Genomic DNA, 16,088 nt, shown 5'->3' with positions numbered 1-16,088 from the left:
ATAGACAATTTAAAGGTTTGTTGATGCCTCCTTTGATGTATGTGATAGACCAGGCAGTGGAGTCCCAAACCCTCCCGGAAACATTTTCAACTGCTATAATTACAGTGCTATCAAAGAAAAACCTCATCATATAGACCAATATCACTTCTGAATGAAGTCTAAAAAATTCTCGCAAAAACACTAGCCAAAAGTCTGGGTGAGTATTTACCAAAATTAATACATCCAGATCAGGTGGGATTTGTAAAGGAAGACATTCTTTGAATAGTCTAGGTAGATTATTCAATATAATATATGTGGCAAAGGTTGAATCCAAACATAACTAATTATTTATATGCAGAAAAGCATCTGACCAGCTTGAGTCGTCTTTCTTATATAAAATGGAAATATTTGGTGTAGGTAGAAAATTTACAAATTGTACAAAAACTCTTTATCATCAGCCACAAGCTAAAATGGTAACTAATAACCAAATGTCATTCATATTCCCTTGAGTAGATCGAGTAGACAAGGGTGTCCCCCATCACCAGCATTATTCATCCAAGCTATTGAATCTCTGACAGAGATTATAAGAAGAGATTTGAATATTAAGGGCTTCAAAATTGGACAGGAGGAACATAAAATTCGTTTATTCATTGATGATGAGCTATTATATATGTGTCTGACCCAGCTGAATCACTGATAAGATTACAAACAATATGAGAAAAATGTGGAAGAATATCAAGATATAAAATAAATCCAGATAAAAGTGAGATAATGCCATTGCAGAACTTTAGTTATTAAAGATTAAAAAGGTAGTTGATTTAAATAACAATTTACAGAATTTGTATCTTAATTATACCCCTCTATTAGAAAAAATAGAAAATTATTTACAGAAATGGAAAGATCTGACAATTACATTAGGAGGAAGGGTAAATTGTACAAAAAGGAAGGTAATGCCAAGACTACAGTATCTTTTAATTGTTGCCTATTGTGTTAAATAAAAATTTATTTAAATTATTACATAGTTATATAAGATAATTCGTATGGAATAACAAAGTACCAGGAATTGCACTGGAAAAGTTAATATGAGACTATAAATTTGGAGGAGTTAGACTCCTATCAGCACAAGCAAGATTTCTATCATATCTTTCTTTGAAGAAAACAGCTCCCCCACCCCCGTGGATTCAATTGGGACTGAATTCAATAAAAGAGGAGACAATGAAGGACTTTATTTATGTGTCAATAACAAAATAAAAACGTACAATCCTAAAATAATACACATGATTAGAATATGGCAGAAATAAATGAATGTATCGGGGGGTGGGGAAGCAGGTATATCACTGAGGACACCATTACATTAAAATGTACTGCTGCCCATGAATCTGGGTAACAAAATATTGAATTCATGGTGTGACAATGGAATAAGATATGTTGATGATTACTATGTGGAGGGATCTCTTGTGTCTTTTGACCAATTAAAAAATAAGTATGGAGTAGCAAATAGGACATTCTTTTGCTTTCTCCAGTTAATATTGTTCTTAAGAAAAAGATGGGGATCAAACTTGGTCCCACCTGAAATTAGTGTGTTTGAACGAACAATTTGGTTGGGGAACACACTTAAATTTATACTTTGCTCTCCAAATGAAAGTGGTTTACAGAGATCGAGAGAGAGATGGGAGTTGGATTTAAGAGTTGGAATAATGGAAAGATGCTGATCTGATTGATGTTTGGATAGTATGATGTAAATTATAAATGCAAGTGATTAGTACAATATAATTTTCTACACCAGTTATACCTCACACCACAGAAAGTACATAAATCAAAATTGGAAATATAAGAGATGTGTTTTGGATGTGGAATAGAAATAGGAATGTTTGTACATTCTATGTGGTCGTGTGTAAAAGTGAGACCTTTCTGGCGGGGATATTACTGAAATACTAACAAGGATAATAGGGGTGGCTGTCGCAGATGACCTGGAGCTTCATCTTTTGAGCAATTTTATTGAAATAAATAATAAATTCCAAATTTCTTTTTTTTAAATAACTAGCTGTGACTAAGAAATATATAACGATTACTTGGAATCCAACCTCCCTCTACATATAGCATGATGGAACACAGAGATGAACAGTTGTATACCTATGGAAAAAAAGTCACATATAATCTAAAGAACAAATATGACATATTTATAAAAATATAGCAACCATATTTGGATTATACAGGGGCCTAAATATCATGATAATAATAAAAAAGAATCTACTATCATAAAATATAAGTGACCTCCCCAATGAAGATTTCCTTTTTTTAAACTCAAATGTAAGCCCTGACGGTGTACAGATTTATACTGTGAAGGGGGATGGGGTGGGAGAAGGGGCTGTTGTGCTTTGTTTTGTAATAAAAAGTTTTTATGTATGTATGTATATATAAAATAGAAAATTTTGGCATGTAAATTTATGAAAAACAAAAAAAAATTAAAATAAAGGAAGTTGTTGATTGACAGGACTTTGTCTCATGGATTCATAGAGTTATGCAGCACGGAAACAGGCCCTTCAGCCCACCTAGTCTGCTGACCAAGGTGTCTACCTGACAATCCCATTTGCCCACATCCACCTAAACCAGTGGTTCTCAACTTTTTTCCCCACTCATCACCTTAAGTCATCCCTTACTAACCGTAGAGAACCAATAGCTTAAGGTGGTATGCGAGTGGAAAAAAAAGGTTGAGAACCACTGTCCTAAGTCTTTCCCATCCATGTACCTGTCCAAATGTCTTTAAAATCATGGAGGGGAGAGCTAATGGGAGAAGACTGATCTTGAACTTAAAGGTGCTGGTATCCAGGCTTCTGTACTTTCTGCCTGAAGGCAGCAGTGAGAAGAGGCTGTGACCAAGGTGACGGAGATCCTTTATGACGTTAACTTCCTTCTTGAGGTGGTGTGTCACGTAGATGTCTGCAATGGATGGGAAGTCAGAGACTGTAATGGACTTGGCTAGGTTAGCTACTTTAATTCCCCATTGACCACTTCCTCTGGCACTGTGCCCACCACCCTCTGTATGAAGAAGGTGCCCCTCAGATCCTGTTAAATCCTGTCCTTCTCACCTTTAAACTAACCCCTGAAGTTTTAGACTCCCCTCATGATTTTATAAACCTCTGCAAAGCCCTCCCTCAGTCTCCTGCATTCCAGAGAAAACTGCCCTAGCCTATCCAGTCTTTCTATAATACAACCCCCCCCCAACCCCAATAAAATCCTGTGAATCCTGCACGCTCTCAAGCTTAATAACAGAACTGCACACTATATTCCAGGTGCAGTCATTCAAACATCCTATCCATGAAGTCCCAGCTCAGTGAGGGGCCAACGTGCCATTCACCTTCTTCACCCAACCTCTCTACCTATCTCTCCATTTTCAGAGAATTATGCGCCTGTATCTCTTTGGTCTCTGTTCTACCACATTTCCAAAGGTCCTGGCATTGATGGTTCATATCTGATGTGCTTCAACTTCCCAACTGCATCATTTTGCACTTGCATTAATTTCCCTCCACTGTTCTTTGTCGCACTTTTCCAGTTAAGCCTCGCTGTCCTTTACAAAACCAAATTTTTGTTGTCATCCACAACAAATTCTCTACACCAATTTGTTGGTGTCATATACAAACTTACCAACCACACTAACAACATTGGCATCGACATTGTTGATTTAGATGTCAAACAAAAGTGAACTCAGCTCCCACCTCTGAGACAGACCACCTGCCACTGACCTCCAACCGCTATCGCCTACCATCAAGCCAATTCTGTATTCAGTTGTCAAACTGACTCTGGATCCCATGTAATCACCCATTCTGGACCAGTCTATCACGTGGACGACTTCTTTAAGGACTTGCAGACAAGCCCTACCCTCATCAATCCCCTGGGTTGGCTCTTCAAAAAAATCTGACAGTCGAAAGACCCAATTTCCCCGTACAAAGTCACACTGAAAATCCCTAATCAGTCCTTGTATGTAGCTCCTGTTCTCCCCCCACTGATATCAGGCTCAGTGATAGTAGTTCCTTCGCTTGTCTATGCAGCCCTCCTATTTAAAGGCACAACACTAATCACCCTCCAGTCTTCTGGTTGTTTGCCGGTGGCCAATAGTGGCCCCAATCTCTCTGCCAGGCTTCCAGTACTGCCTCTTCTGGTTACCCACAATGTCCTTTATGCACCTCATTCCACAAACACCTCCTCTTTTGTTATGAGACATCATTGTTTTGCCTGAATTCCCAGGCCTCGAGGAGCTCCTCCAAGGTGCACGTGGTGTTCATGGATTTTCTCAAGGCGCTGGACATGTCCTCATGTGGCAGATAGATGAAGAAAATAAAAGGGGAAGTGGTGTTGGGCAAAACACAAGTGGATTGAGAGGAGGAAACATAGTTGTGGGCAGGAGTTCCAGTGGCTGGAGAACTGTGGTGTTACATAGAAACATAGAAGATAGGAGCAGGAGTAGGTCATTCGACCCTTCGAGTCTGCTCCGCCATTCAACGAGATCATGGCTGATCTTAAAGTTCAGTACCCCGTCCCCGCCTTCTCTCCGTAACCTTTAATACCCTTATACTGAAGAAATAGATCTAATTCCCTCTTAAATATATTTAATGAACCTGCCTCTACTGCCCTCTGTGGCAATGAATTCCACAGATTCACCACCCTCTGGGTCAAGAAATTCCTCCTCATCTCGGTCCTAAATGGTTTGCCTATTATCCTCAAACCATGGCCCCGGGTTCTGGATTTTCCCATCATTGGAAACATCCCATCTGCATCCATTCTGTCCAGTCCTGCCAGAATTTTATCTGTCTCTATGAGATCCCCTCTCAATCTTCTAAACTCCAGCGAGTACAATCCCAATTTGTGCAATCTTTCCTCATAAGTCATTCCTGCCATTCCAGGTATCAGCCTGGTGAATCGCCTCTGCACTCCCTCCATTGCAAGAACATCCTTCCTTAGATAAGGTGACCAAAACTGCACACTATACTCCAGGTGTGGTCTCACCAATGCCCTGTACAGCTGCAGTAAAGTATCCTTGTTCCTATACTCAAACCCTCTTGATATGAAGGCCAACATACCATTTGCCTTTTTAACTGCCTGCTGTACCTGCATGCTCGCCTTCAGAGACTGGTGTACAAGTACCCCTAGGTCTCTCTGCACTTTCCCATCTCTTAATCTATTGCCATTCAAATAGTAATCTGCCCTCCGGTTTGTATTACCAAAGTGGATAACCTCACATTTATCCACATTGTAGTGCATTTGCCATGTATCTGCCCAGTCCCTCAATTTATCCAAATCACACTGGAGCTTCCTGACCCCCTCTTCCGTGCACTCAACCCCTCCTAGCTTAGTGTCATCTGCAAATTTGGAGATATTACATCCAATCCCCTCATCCAGATCATTAATGTAAATTGTGAACAGCTGGGGTCCCAGTACAGATCCTTGTGGCACCCCACTGGTCACCGCCTGAAAATGAGCCATTTATCCCAACTCTCTGTCTTCTACCTGCCAGCTAGTTCTCAATCCACATCAATACTTTTCCCCCAATCCCATGAGCCTTGATTTTGGAAGCCAGTCGTTTATGCGGGACCTTATCGAAGGCCTTTTGGAAGTCCAGGTACACCACATCCACTGGCTCTCCCCCATCTATTTTACCTGTCACCATCTCAAAAAATTCCAATAGATTTGTCAAGCACGATTTACCTTTTGTAAATCCATGTTGACTCCGTCCGATCCCTTCTCTGCTAGTCATATGCTCCGCTATTACATCCTTACTAATGGATTCCATCATTTTTCCCACTACTGATGTAAGGCTCACTGGCCTATAATTCCCCGCTTTTTCTCTACCCCCCTTTTTAAATAGTGGGGTAACATTAGCTACCCTCCAATCCATGGGCACTGATCCTGAGTCTATTGAGTTCTGGAAAATAATTCGTTTTTTAAAATTTTTTTATTTTTCACACTATAAACCACATTGATCAAGATACATACATTTTCCTTTTCAAATATATACAGTTTTCTGCCCCCCTCCCTCCTCCCATCCCACCCTCCCTACTTCCCCTCCCATTCATTTAAAGTTCAGAATCTAAGATACATTAAACCCGTCAAACAATGTTGTCACTCAATAACAATAAACAAGAAATTCCACTGAGTCAATTCTTTTCATTCTCTTCTCCATCTGTCATTTTAGGTGGTAGATGTCCCCGGTAGGTTTTCTCTATTATGTTTCATGCATGGCTCCCATATTTGTTCAAATATTGTAATATTATTTCTTAAATTATATGTTATTTTTTTCTAATGGAATACATTTATTCATTTCTATATACCATTGTTGTATTCTCAAGTTATCTTCTAATTTCCAGGCTGACATAATACATTTTTTTGCTCCAGCTAGGGCTATCCTAACAAATCTTTTTTGCGCACCATCCAAATTAAGTCCAAATTCTTTGTTTTTTATGTTACTTAGGAGGAAGATCTCTGGGTTTTTTGGTATATTGCTGTTTGTGATTTTATTTAATATCTCGTTTAGATCTTCCCAAACTTTTTTCACTTTCTCACATGTCCAGATTGCATGAATTGTTGTTCCCATTTCCTTTTTACAGCGAAAACATCTGTCAGATACTGTCGGGTCCCATTTATTTAACTTTTGAGGTGTAATGTATAGCCTGTGTATCCAGTTATATTGTATCATACGTAACCTCGTATTTATTGTATTTCTCAGTTCCTGAGCGTAACTTCTCCCATGTTTCCTTCTTTATCTTTATGTTTAGATCTTGTTCCCATTTTTGTTTAGTTTTACCATTTGTTTCCTCATTCTCCTTTTCTTGTAGTTTAATATACATGTTTGTTATAAATTTTTTGATTATCATTGTGTCTGTAATCATATATTCAAAATTACTTCCCTCTGGTAACCTCAGACTGCTTCCAAATTTGTCCTTCAAGTAGGATTTCAGTTGGTAGTATGCCAACACTGTATCGTGAGTTATATTATATTTATCCTTCATTTGTTAAAAGGATAATAATTTATTTCCTGAAACGCAATTTTCTATTCTTTTGATCCCTTTTTTCTCCCATTCTCTAAAGGAAAGGTTATCTATTGTAAAAGGGATTAACTGATTTCGCGTCAGTATTAGTTTTGATAGTTGGTAATTTGTTTTATTCCTTTCTACATGAATCTTCTTCCAAATATTGAGCAGATGATATAATACTGGAGAATTCCTACGTTGTACCAATTTTTAATCCCATTTATATAATATATGTTCGGGTATCTTCTCCCCTATTTTATCTAGTTCTAATCTAGTCCAATCTGGCTTTTCCTTTGTTTGATAAAAATCTGATAGGTATCTTAATTGTGCGGCTCTATAATAATTTTTAAAGTTTGGCAGTTGTAAGCCTCCTTGTTTATACCATTCTGTTAATTTATCTAGTGCTATCCTCAGTTTCCCCCCTTTCCATAAAAATTTCCTTATTATTTTCTTTAACTCCTTGAAGAATTTCTCCGTCAAGTGTATTGGCAATGCCTGAAATAGGTATTATATCCTTAGGAAAATGTTCATTTTAATACAGTTTATCCTTCCTATTAGTGTTAGTGGTAAGTCTTTCCAATGCTCTAAATCGTCCTGTAATTTTTTTATTAGTGGATAATAATTGAGTTTATATAGATGGCTGAGGTTTTTATTTATTTGTATACCTAGGTATCGTATTGCTTGCATTTGCCATCTGAATGGTGATTCTTTCTTAAATTTTGAGAAATCCGCATTATTCATTGGCATTGCTTCACTTTTATTTGTGTAAATCTTGTATCCCGACACTTTTCCATATTCCTTCAATTTCTTATGTAATTCTTTTATTGATATTTCTGGTTCTGTTAAGTATACTATAACGTCATCTGCAAATAAACTGATTTTATATTCCTTGTCTTTTATTTTTATCCCTTTTATTTTATTTTCTGTTCTTATCAGTTCTGCTAGTGGTTCTATGGCTAACACGAACAATAAGGGTGATAGTGGCCATCCCTGCCTTGTTGATCTGCTTAAGTTAAATTGTTTTGATATATATCCATTTACTGTCACTTTCGCCAATGGCCCCTTATATAATGCTTTAATCCAATTAATATATTTCTCTGGTAAACTGAATTTTTGTAGTACTTTGAATAAATAATTCCCTTCTACTCTGTCAAAGGCCTTCTCTGCGTCTAAAGCAACCGCTAATGTTGGAGCTTTATTTCCTTCTACTGCATGAATTAAGTTAATAAATTTACAAATATTGTCGTTGTTCGTCTTTTTTTAATAAATCCAGTTTGGTCTAGATTTACTATTTTTGGTACATAGTCGGCTAATCTGTTTGCTAATAGTTTAGCTATTATCTTATAATCTGTGTTAAGTAAAGATATTGGTCTATATGACGCTGGTGCGAGTGGATCTTTCCCTGTCTTTGGTATTACTGTAATTATTGCTCTTTTGCATGAATCTGGTAAGCTTTGTGTTTTATCAATCTGGTTGATTACTTCCAGGAGGGGAGGAATTAATAAATCTTTAAATGTTTTATAGAATTCTATTGGGAATCCATCCTCTCCTGGTGTTTTATTATTCGGTAGTTTTTTTATTATCTCTTGTATTTCTACTATTTCAAATGGTTCTGTTAATTTATTTTGTTCCTCTATTTGTAATTTTGGTAGTTCAATTTTAATTAAAAATTCATCTATTTTTTCTTCTTTCCCTTCGTTTTCAGTTTGGTATAATTGTTCGTAGAATTCTCTGAAGTTTTCATTAATCTCCGTCAGATTATATGTGATTTGTTTGTCTTTTTTCCTTGATGCCAATACCATTTTCTTAGTTTGTTCTGTCTTAAGCTGCCATGCTTGAATTTTATGCATTTTTTCCCCTAGTTCATAATATTTCTGTTTTGTCTTCATTATATTCTTCTCTACCTTATATGTTTGTAGTGTTTCATATTTTATTTTTTTTATCTGCCAATTCTCTTCTTTTAGTTGTATCTTCCTTCATTGCTAATTCTTTTTCTATATTTGCTATTTCCCTTTCCAACTGCTCTGTTTCCTGATTGTAGTCCTTCTTCATCTTGGTTACATAACTTATTATTTGCCCTCTGATGAACGCTTTCATTGAGTCCCATAGTATAAACTTATCTTTCACTGATTCCGTATTTATTTCAAAGTACATTTTAATTTGTCTTTCAATGAATTCTCTAAAATCCTGCCTTTTAAGTAGCATGGAGTTTAATCTCCATCTATACATTCTTGGTGGGATGTCCTCTAACTCTATTGTCAATATTAGGGGTGATTGGTCCGATAATATTCTAGCTTCATATTCTGTTTTTCTAACTCTGTCTTGCATGCAAGCTGATAACAGGAATAGGTCTATTCTTGAGTATGTTTTATGTCTACCCGAATAATATGAATATTCCTTTTCCTTTGGGTGTTGTTTCCTCCATATATCCAAAAGTTGCATTTCTTGCATCGATTTAATTATAAATTTGGTTACTTTGTTCTTTCTGTTAATTTTTTTCCCAGTTTTATCCATGTTTGAATCCAAATTAAGGTTGAAATCCCCTCCTATTAGTATGTTCCCTTGCGTGTCTGCTATCTTCAAAAAAATATCTTGCATAAATTTTTGATCTTCTTCGTTAGGTGAATATACATTGAGTAAATTCCAAAACTCCGAATATATCTGACATTTTAATTGGAACATTTTTACTGATTAATATAGCTACTCCTCTTGCTTTTGAATTATATGACGCTGCTGTTACATGTCCTATCCAATCTCTCTTTAATTTCTTGTGCTCCATTTCAGTTAAGTGTGTTTCTTGCACGAATGCTATATCAATTTTTTCTTTTTTCAGTAAATTTAGCAGTTTCTTCCTTTTGATTTTGTTATGTATTCCGTTAATATTTAAAGTCATATAGTTCAACATAGCCATTTCATACTTTGTTTATCTTTCCTTTCCGTTTCCTCATCATCACCTTTCCTTCTTATCCATTTCTGCTTTCTTTTTTTGGACACTTTATAAGACAACATTTCTAAAACATCAAACATTTCCCTTATTCTCCTATCTAAAATTTCTTTAACCCCACTATCCCCTCCCCTTCCTGAGTTGCCCTTTATCCCTTGTCAGGCAACCACATCTCCCCTCTCCATTTGGATTTGCGAATTCACTCGCAAGCGTCAACTGATTTCACAGTGACCTTAACTCCTCCCCACCCAGCCCCCCCCCCAGAAAAGATTTTAATTTTCATATACAACAAAGGTCATTCTCTTAATTCCCTCCTTACTTCCTCTCTTCCCTTTCTCTCCCTTATTAATTCTTATCTATACTCTATATCTTTTCTTTTAAATACGCATACACTCATGTACACACATATATACATACACATATAAATATATATATATATCCATATACACACATACATATAGTTCGTGGTCGTTTTTGCTCTCATTACATGTCTTCATCTCTCTGACTGTTTTGTAGTTGTTCTGCAAATTTTCGTGCTTCCTCCGGATCCGAGAATAGTCTGTTTTGCTGCCCTGGAATAACTATTTTAAGTACCGCTGGGTACTTTAGCATAAATTTATATTCTTTTTTCCATAGGATCGCTTTTGCTGTATTAATAAACTCCTTTCTCTTCTTCAGGAGTTCAAAACTTATGTCTGGATAGAAAAAATTTTTTTGACTTTTGTATTCCAGTGGCTTTTTGTCTTCTCTTATTTTCTTCATTGCTTTCTCCAATATATTTTCTCTTGTTGTATATCTTAGGAATTTTACTAAAATGGATCTTGGTTTTTGTTGTGGTTGTGGTTTAGGGGCTAATGTTCTATGTGCCCTTTCTATTTCCATTTCTTCCTGTAATTCTGGTCTTCCTAGGACCTTGGGGATCCAATCTTTTATAAATTATCTCATATTCTTGCCTTCTTCATCTTCCTTAAGGCCCACTATCCTTATATTATTTCTTCTATTATAATTTTCCATTATATCTATCTTCTAAGCTAACAGCTCTTGTGTCTCTTTAACTTTTTTATTAGATTCTTCTAATTTCTTTTTTAAATCCTCTACTTCCATTTCTACAGCTGTTTCTCGTTCTTCCACCTTGTCCACTCTTTTTCCTATATCTGACATGACCATCTCTAATCTATTCATTTTTTCTTCTGTACTTTTAATTCTTCTTTTTATTTCACTAAATTCTTGTGAATGCCATTCTTTTACTGATTCCATATATTCTTTAAAAAAAAATATATCCATTGTCTTGCCCTTCCCTTCTTCTTCCATTTCTCTGTGTTCTTCTTCTTCTTCTTCCTCTGGGTTGGTCATCTGTTGTTTCCTTGCTTTCTTTTTACTCTCTTCTTTCTTGTTCTCGTTGTTTTCTATGTTCTCTTCTTGTTGTTGTGCTGTGGCTGTCATTCTCAGCTGTGGAGATCGACTCCTCAGCTGGTCCCCCCTCCCGTCAGCGTTTTTTTTTGTCTTGCGCACTTTTGCTTGGCTCCGCGAGCCATTTTTGTAGTCCCGAGCTCAGGACTTCGACTGACCTGAGGGAGCGGGCTTCTCTCTCCACAGCGGGCCTCCTCGGACAGGTAAGGCCTTCACCTTCTTCTTCCAATGTCTTTTCTTCTTCTCTTCTTCCCGTTACTTTCGACTTTTCTTTCTTCGCTGCCATTTTCTTCCCACCTTTACTTTCACTTTATTTTAATTTTTGTGTTTGTGCCTTTGTGTTTTCTGTGTTTTTTTTTAAACTTTTCCGGAAAGGGTTGGAGTTCCCCGACCGGCCACTACTCCATCACGTGACTCCCCCCGAAAATAATTCTTAAAGCATCTGCTCTCTGAATGGCCACTTCCTTAAGTACCCTAGGATGTAGATTATCAGGCCCTTGGGATTTATCTGCCTTCAATCCCATCAATTTCCCCAAGACCATGTTCTTAGAGATACTGATTTCTTTCAGTTCCTCCCTTGCATTAGTCTCTATGTTTCCCAACATCCTTGGGAGGTTATTTGTATCCTCTCTTGTAAAAACAGAACTAAAGTAGAATTTAATTGGTCTGCCATTTCCTTATTCCCCATTATATATTCCCCTGATTCCGACTGCAAAGGACTTACTCTGGATTTCACCAATCTTTTCCTCTTGACATATTTATAAAAGCTTTTGCAGTCAGTTTTTATATTTGCCGCAAGCTTACTTTCGTAATTTATTTTTGCTCTCTTGACTAATCCCTTTGTCCTCCTTTGGTGCATCTTGAACTGCTCCCTGTCTTCGGTTGTGGTACTTTTTTTGGCCAATTGATATGCTCTCTCTTTGGACATAATGCTGTCTCTAATTTCCCTTGTTATCCACAGTTGAGTCACCTTTTTTGGTTTATTTTTATGCCAAACCAGTATAAACGATTTTTGCAATTTCTCCATTAGATCTGTGAATGCTTTCCATTGTCTATCCACAGTCAACTCCCCCATAAACACCACCCAATCAATCTTACTCAACTCCCATCTCATACCATCATAATTCCCTTTATTTAAATTCAGGACCTTAGTCTCGGTTTTAATTTCATCACTCTCCATGTCGAGTGAGAATTCGATCATATTATGATCACTCCTACCCAAAGGGCCTCGTACAACAAGATTGTTGATTAGCCCCTTATCATTGCATAATACCCAATCTAAAATGGCCTGCTCCTGAGTTGGTTCCTCAACTTATTGGTCTAGATAACCGTCCCGTAAACATTCAAGGAATTCCTCCTCCTCAGTATTTTTACTAATTTAGCTAGTCCAATCTACATGCAAATTAAAGTCTCCCATGATGACAGCTGTTCCCTTATTGCACGCTTTTCTAATTTCTCTTTTAATGCCTTCCCTCACCTCTACACTACTATTTGGAGGTCTATATACCACCCCCACTAACGTTTTCCGTCCCTTGCTATTCCTCAGTTCTACCCATGTAGATTCCGCATCTTCCGAGTTGATATCCTTTCTGTCAATCGTGTCGGTACCTTCTCTCACCATCAATACTACCCCACCCCCTTTTCTTTCTTTCCGATCCCTCCTAAATATCGTATACCCTGGGATGTTAAGTTCCCAGGCTTGCCCACCCTGCAGCCATGTTTCTGTAATCCCAATCAAATCATATTTGTTTATCTCAATTAGTATACATAAGTATACAGACATAAATACAAGGGCCCCAGTTAGGCTCTTTACATTAATACGATTAGATTGGAAAATATCAGAGAAAAATTCTTTATTCAAAAACAAAAGAGAGCAGGAAACTACACATGGCATTGAGAGGAAACAGTGGAGGAGGAACTCAACAGGTTGAGCAGGTGAAAGAGAAGGGCTGACAGTTCTTGTCAGAAGAGTTTCCCACTCCGAATCCTTGGCCATTCTCCTTCTCCACCACTGGTGTTGCTTGACCCACTGATTTCTTCCAGCAGAGTCTGTTTTACTCTAGATCCCAGTGACTGCAGTCTCTCCCTGTCCCTGAGAAGATGTCGGCAGCTAATCACCTTTGTTGGAAATGTTTGAAGAGGCGGCATGCGCTCTGCAGGAAGTGGCCGGTGAACATTTCCCACTTGGATTTTCAGAAGGTAGATGGACATCAAAGATTGAAGGATCGTCGTGGGGAGAGATTGGCTTAGCTGAGGCTGAGATTCATGAGGTCTAAACAGATGAGTAGGAAGGACCAATTTCCTCAGGTTCAGGGGCCAATGGGTGAGATTTACATAAAGGGTTGGGGAGCTGAAGAAATGTTTTCTCAGTTAATGAGAGATTGGGTCTGGACTGCCACCTTGAACCTCACTCTCTCTAATATTCAGTTGCTCTCTCTGCAGACTTGAGATTTAATTTTGCTTCTCTCCGTTGACATAGTTGTAGATCTCTTGCTGGTTATTCCCATATTCTCTCCTTAATACCAGTGATCTATTCTGCTTCCTGAAGTTGCCAAATCCTTGAGTTAACATCAACATCACACCTCTTTTATTCAACTTTTTGCTTAGCCCAAGATGGGTAATACTCTCCCAAGAAGATTTTATGATTTATTAAAGTTTACATATATCAAGAAATTTTAAATAGATCTTTAAAAGCTTCCTATTATTTATCTACTGGCAATGCACTCATCAATCTTCCTCAACCAATGCATCGTCAGAAACATAGTTTGTTCAGAACTCAGACCGATTTGTGTCTCCAACTGTATACAAAATTGTATATCATGTTTTCCACTGGAGTATCTCTGACTGTGAGGTTATTGAACAACCCATCCTGTCTCATCGCACTGGGTAAGATCCAACAGCCCATTTTCCAACTGCTTCTGTGATACTGCCTTTCACAGGTGAGTCTGTTAACTTTTCCCAGTTTGACCAGGCTCCCAAGGACCAATGTCTTCCAGTGGCAGAAAACAGGACAAAGTATCCTCAGATCAAACACTGAGAACCCATCTTTTCCCTGACACCAATGTGCCTTTGCACTGAGTGAAACATGAAAATCTGCAGATGCTGTGATTGTAACTGGAGGAACTCAGTGTTCAAAGAAGGTAAAGATAGATTACTGATGCTTCAGGCCTGAGCCCTTTAAAAAGTAGGTGGGCACCTGAATAAAAAGGCTGCGGGAAAAGGAAAGAAAGGACAGCAGGAGGAGCACAGACCATAATTGGACATGGATAGGAGGGCAGGAGAGGACAGGCAAGAATTGATCGGGGGGTGGGGGAAAGATGGGGAGGCTTTGGCTCTGTAAACACAGAGCTGGAGGAAAGAAGACAGAGGGGAGAGGAAAGAGAGAGACAGAGGTAGAGGAAAGGATACATAGGGTTAGGGGAAGGGGAGTGATGGGTGGTCACGGAAACTGGAGAGGTCACGTCAATATTAATGCTATCTGGTTGGAGGGTGCCCAAATAAAGAGGTGGTGTTCCTCCCATTTGCAGTTGGTCTCGGTCTGGCAGTACATGAGCCTGTGGCCAGACATGTCAGCAAGGGAATTGGGCAGGGAACTGAAACGGGTTCAAATGGGAGATCCAAGCTACTGCAGTGGAAAACTTGGCTGAATGGTGCACCAACAATGACCTCGCACTCAGTGCCACCAAAATCAAGGAGCTGATTGTTGACTTCAGGAAGTGAAAACCAGAGGTGTACGATCCAGTGATCATTGAGGGATGTGAGTCATTATCCCTGGAGGATCTTTCCTGGACCCAGCACACAAATGGCATAATGAAGAAAGCTCATCAGCAACTCTATGTCCTCAGGAGTTTGCGGAGGTTTGGTACAACATCGGAGACTCTGTCAAATTTCTAAGGTGTGCTGACTGGCTGATCACAGTCTGGTATGGGGACCCCAATACCTCCTGGTGAAAATCCCTGCAAGGATAGTGGACACAGCTGAGGACATCATAGGCAAAACCCTCCCCACCATTGAGAACATCTACAGGGAATGCTGCCGTAAAAGAGCAGCAGCAATCATCAAAGACCCTCACCACCCAGCACACGCTCTGTTCTCGCTGCTGATCAGGAAAGAGGTGCAGGTGCCACAAGTCTTGCACCACCAGGTTCAGGAACAGCTGCTACCCATCCACCATCAGACTCCTCAACCACAAACTCAATCAGGGAATAATTTAAGGACTCTGACTTGTGAACTTTATTGATTTTTTTCCTCTCTGTGTTGCACAGTTTATTTACATTTCTTCATTTGTTTGTATGCATACGTTGAGTCAGGTTTTTTTTTGCAGTGCCAATAAGACAAGACAAGACGAGATAAAGGAACAGAAGCAGGCCACTAGGCCCATGGAGTCTGTTCCGTAAATCTACACTAAGCCACTCTACACTAGTTCCAATTTCTGGCCTTTCCCCTATATACCTTGATGCCCTCACTAATGAGATACTTGTCTATTTCTTGCTTAAGTACTCCCAGTGATCTGGCTTCCACTGCTGAATGTGGCAGTGAGTTCCACAGATCCACGACCCTCTGGCTGAAGAGGTTCTTCCTAATCTCTGTTTTATATGGATAACCTCTAATTTTCAGACTTTGACCCCCTTGTCCACAATTCACCCACCTTACCCACATCCACCCTATCTAGAAAGGTTTAGATAAAATGCGAAAAGCCTCTATGAGATCTCCTCTCATACTCCTATACT

This window comes from Narcine bancroftii, chromosome 7 (genome assembly GCF_036971445.1).
Source record: "Narcine bancroftii isolate sNarBan1 chromosome 7, sNarBan1.hap1, whole genome shotgun sequence".
In the NCBI taxonomy this organism is placed as follows: Eukaryota; Metazoa; Chordata; class Chondrichthyes; order Torpediniformes; family Narcinidae; genus Narcine; species Narcine bancroftii.
This window is presented reverse-complemented; position numbering follows the sequence as displayed.